The sequence below is a fragment of the Amaranthus tricolor genome, chromosome 14 (assembly GCF_026212465.1).
Source record: "Amaranthus tricolor cultivar Red isolate AtriRed21 chromosome 14, ASM2621246v1, whole genome shotgun sequence".
NCBI classification, from domain to species: domain Eukaryota; kingdom Viridiplantae; phylum Streptophyta; class Magnoliopsida; order Caryophyllales; family Amaranthaceae; genus Amaranthus; species Amaranthus tricolor.
Genome location: NC_080060.1, coordinates 10,509,151 through 10,514,860, shown reverse-complemented (window position 1 = coordinate 10,514,860; position 5,710 = coordinate 10,509,151).

Below are 5,710 nucleotides of genomic sequence, written 5' to 3'. Positions count from 1 at the left end.
CTAAACACGTCATTTCTAGCATATGACTATGATTTTCAATTCTAACCACTTCAACACAATAATATATGCCAAATAGTGTTGTGTGCCTAGTTTCATGCAAAACAAACCATGTTTGAGCTACTTTAAGCGCAAAAGTGCAAAAAAACACTTAAAAAACCCTTAAAATCGCAACTTAACACGTAATTTCTAGCGTATGACAATGATTTTCAATTCTAACCACTTCAATACAATAACATATACTAAATAGTATTGTGTGCCTTGTTTCGTGCAAAACAAACTATGTTTGAGCTACTTTATGCGCAAAAGTGCCAAAAACGCTTAAAAAACCTTAAAATCGCAACTTAACACGTAATGTCTAGCATATGACTACGATTTTCAATTCTAACCACTTCAACACAATAATATATACCAAATATTGTTGTGTGCCATGTTTCGTGCAAAACAAACCAAGTTTGAGCTACTTTATGCGCAAAAGTTCCAAAAACGCTTAAAAACCCTTAAAATCGCAACTTAACACGTAATTTCTAGCGTATGACAATGATTTTCAATTCTTACCACTTCAACACAACAACATATACTAAATAGTACTGTGTGCCATGTTTCGTGCAAATCAAACCAAGTTTGAGCTACTTTATGCGCAAAAGTAACTAAATCGCTTAAAAATCCCTAAAATCGCAACTGAATCCGTAATTTCTAGCATATGACTATGACTTTCAATTCCTAACCACTTCAACACAATAATATATACCAAATAGTGTTGTGTGCAAAGTTTCGTGCAAAACAAACCAAGTTTGAGCTACTTTATGCGCAAAATTGCCAAAAACGCTTAAAATCCCTAAAAATCGCAACTTAACACGTAATTTCTAGCGTATGACAATGATTTTCAATTCTTACCACTTCAACACAACAACATATACTAAATAGTACTGTGTGCCATGTTTCGTGCAAATCAAACCAAGTTTGAGCTACTTTATGCGCAAAAGTAACTAAATCGCTTAAAAATCCCTAAAATCGCAACTGAACACGTAATTTCTAGCATATGACTATGACTTTCAATTCATAACCACTTCAACACAATAATATATACCAAATAGTGTTGTGTGCAAAGTTTCGTGCAAAACAAACCAAGTTTGAGCTACTTTATACGCAAAAGTGCCAAAAACGCTTAAAAACCCTTAAAATCGCAACTTAAGACGTAATTTCTAGCGTATGACATTGATTTTCAATTCTAACCACTTTAACACAATAACATATACTAAATAGTATTGTGTGTCATGTTTCGTGCAAATCAAACCAAGTTTGAGCTACTTTATGCGCAAAAGTAACAAAATCGCTTAATAATCCATAAAATCGCAACTAAACACGTCATTTCTAGCATATGACTATGATTTTCAATTCTAACCACTTCAACACAATAATATATGCCAAATAGTGTTGTGTGCCTAGTTTCATGCAAAACAAACCATGTTTGAGCTACTTTAAGCGCAAAAGTGCAAAAAACACTTAAAAACCCTTAAAATCGCAACTTAACACGTAATTTCTAGCGTATGACAATGATTTTCAATTCTAACCACTTCAATACAATAACATATACTAAATAGTATTGTGTGCCTTGTTTCGTGCAAAACAAACTATGTTTGAGCTACTTATGCGCAAAAGTGCCAAAAACGCTTAAAAAACCTTAAAATCGCAACTTAACACGTAATGTCTAGCATATGACTACGATTTTCAATTCTAACCACTTCAACACAATAATATATACCAAATATTGTTGTGTGCCATGTTTCGTGCAAAACAAACCAAGTTTGAGCTACTTTATGCGCAAAAGTTCCAAAAACGCTTAAAAACCCTTAAAATCGCAACTTAACACGTAATTTCTAGCGTATGACAATGATTTTCAATTCTTACCACTTCAACACAACAACATATACTAAATAGTACTGTGTGCCATGTTTCGTGCAAATCAAACCAAGTTTGAGCTACTTTATGCGCAAAAGTAACTAAATCGCTTAAAAATCCCTAAAATCGCAACTGAATCCGTAATTTCTAGCATATGACTATGACTTTCAATTCCTAACCACTTCAACACAATAATATATACCAAATAGTGTTGTGTGCAAAGTTTCGTGCAAAACAAACCAAGTTTGAGCTACTTTATGCGCAAAATTGCCAAAAACGCTTAAAATCCCTAAAAATCGCAACTTAACACGTAATTTCTAGCGTATGACAATGATTTTCAATTCTTACCACTTCAACACAACAACATATACTAAATAGTACTGTGTGCCATGTTTCGTGCAAATCAAACCAAGTTTGAGCTACTTTATGCGCAAAAGTAACTAAATCGCTTAAAAATCCCTAAAATCGCAACTAAACACGTAATTTCTAGCATATGACTATGACTTTCAATTCATAACCACTTCAACACAATAATATATACCAAATAGTGTTGTGTGCAAAGTTTCGTGCAAAACAAACCAAGTTTGAGCTACTTTATACGCAAAAGTGCCAAAAACGCTTAAAAACCCTTAAAATCGCAACTTAAGACGTAATTTCTAGCGTATGACATTGATTTTCAATTCTAACCACTTTAACACAATAACATATACTAAATAGTATTATGTGTCATGTTTCGTGCAAATCAAACCAAGTTTGAGCTACTTTATGCGCAAAAGTAACAAAATCGCTTAAAAAATCCATAAAATCGCAACTAAACACGTCATTTCTAGCATATGACTATGACTTTCAATTCATAACCACTTCAACACAATAATATATACCAAATAGTGTTGTGTGCCTAGTTTCATGCAAAACAAACCATGTTTGAGCTACTTTAAGCGCAAAAGTGCAAAAAACACTTAAAAACCCTTAAAATCGCAACTTAACACGTAATTTCTAGCGTATGACAATGATTTTCAATTCTAACCACTTCAATACAATAACATATACTAAATAGTATTGTGTGCCTTGTTTCGCGCAAAACAAACTATGTTTGAGCTACTTTATGCGCAAAACAGCCAAAAACGCTTAAAAACCTTAAAATCGCAACTTAACACGTAATGTCTAGCATATGACTACGATTTTCAATTCTAACCACTTCAACACAATAATATATACCAAATATTGTTGTGTGCCATGTTTCGTGCAAAACAAACCAAGTTTGAGCTACTTTATGCGCAAAAGTTCCAAAAACGCTTAAAAACCCTTAAAATCGCAACTTAACACGTAATTTCTAGCGTATGACAATGATTTTCAATTCTAACCACTTCAACACAATAACATATACTAAATAGTACTGTGTGCCATGTTTCGTGCAAATCAAACCAAGTTTGAGCTACTTTATACGCAAAAGTGCCAAAAACGCTTAAAAACCCTTAAACTCGCAACTTAAGACGTAATTTCTAGCGTATGACATTGATTTTCAATTCTAACCACTTTAACACAATAACATATACTAAATAGTATTGTGTGCCATGTTTCGTGCAAATCAAACCAAGTTTGAGCTACTTTATGCGCAAAAGTAACAAAACCGCTTAAAAATCCATAAAATCGCAACTAAACACGTCATTTCTAGCATATGACTATGATTTTCAATTCTAACCACTTCAACACAATAATATATGCCAAATAGTGTTGTGTGCCTAGTTTCATGCAAAACAAACCATGTTTGAGCTACTTTAAGCGCAAAAGTGCAAAAAACACTTAAAAACCCTTAAAATCGCAACTTAACACGTAATTTCTAGCGTATGACAATGATTTTCAATTCTAACCACTTCAATACAATAACATATACTAAATAGTATTGTGTGCCTTGTTTCGTGCAAAACAAACTATGTTTGAGCTACTTTATGCGCAAAAGTGCCAAAAACGCTTAAAAAACCTTAAAATCGCAACTTAACACGTAATGTCTAGCATATGACTACAATTTTCAATTCTAACCACTTCAACACAATAATATATACCAAATATTGTTGTGTGCCATGTTTCGTGCAAAACAAACCAAGTTTGAGCTACTTTATGCGCAAAAGTTCCAAAAACGCTTAAAAACCCTTAAAATCGCAACTTAACACGTAATTTCTAGCGTATGACAATGATTTTCAATTCTTACCACTTCAACACAACAACATATACTAAATAGTACTGTGTGCCATGTTTCGTGCAAATCAAACCAAGTTTGAGCTACTTTATGCGCAAAAGTAACTAAATCGCTTAAAAATCCCTAAAATCGCAACTGAATCCGTAATTTCTAGCATATGACTATGACTTTCAATTCCTAACCACTTCAACACAATAATATATACCAAATAGTGTTGTGTGCAAAGTTTCGTGCAAAACAAACCAAGTTTGAGCTACTTTATGCGCAAAATTGCCAAAAACGCTTAAAATCCCTAAAAATCGCAACTTAACACTTAATTTCTAGCGTATGACAATGATTTTCAATTCTTACCACTTCAACACAACAACATATACTAAATAGTACTGTGTGCCATGTTTCGTGCAAATCAAACCAAGTTTGAGCTACTTTATGCGCAAAAGTAACTAAATCGCTTAAAAATCCCTAAAATCGCAACTGAACACGTAATTTCTAGCATATGACTATGACTTTCAATTCATAACCACTTCAACACAATAATATATACCAAATAGTGTTGTGTGCAAAGTTTCGTGCAAAACAAACCAAGTTTGAGCTACTTTATACGCAAAAGTGCCAAAAACGCTTAAAAACCCTTAAAATCGCAACTTAAGACGTAATTTCTAGCGTATGACATTGATTTTCAATTCTAACCACTTTAACACAATAACATATACTAAATAGTATTGTGTGTCATGTTTCGTGCAAATCAAACCAAGTTTGAGCTACTTTATGCGCAAAAGTAACAAAACCGCTTAAAAATCCATAAAATCGCAACTAAACACGTCATTTCTAGCATATGACTATGATTTTCAATTCTAACCACTTCAACACAATAATATATGCCAAATAGTGTTGTGTGCCTAGTTTCATGCAAAACAAACCATGTTTGAGCTACTTTAAGCGCAAAAGTGCAAAAAACACTTAAAAACCCTTAAAATCGCAACTTAACACGTAATTTCTAGCGTATGACAATGATTTTCAATTCTAACCACTTCAATACAATAACATATACTAAATAGTATTGTGTGCCTTGTTTCGTGCAAAACAAACTATGTTTGAGCTACTTTATGCGCAAAAGTGCCAAAAACGCTTAAAAAACCTTAAAATCGCAACTTAACACGTAATGTCTAGCATATGACTACGATTTTCAATTCTAACCACTTCAACACAATAATATATACCAAATATTGTTGTGTGCCATGTTTCGTGCAAAACAAACCAAGTTTGAGCTACTTTATGCGCAAAAGTTCCAAAAACGCTTAAAAACCCTTAAAATCGCAACTTAACACGTAATTTCTAGCGTATGACAATGATTTTCAATTCTTACCACTTCAACACAACAACATATACTAAATAGTACTGTGTGCCATGTTTCGTGCAAATCAAACCAAGTTTGAGCAACTTTATGCGCAAAAGTAACTAAATCGCTTAAAAATCCCTAAAATCGCAACTGAATCCGTAATTTCTAGCATATGACTATGACTTTCAATTCCTAACCACTTCAACACAATAATATATACCAAATAGTGTTGTGTGCAAAGTTTCGTGCAAAACAAACCAAGTTTGAGCTACTTT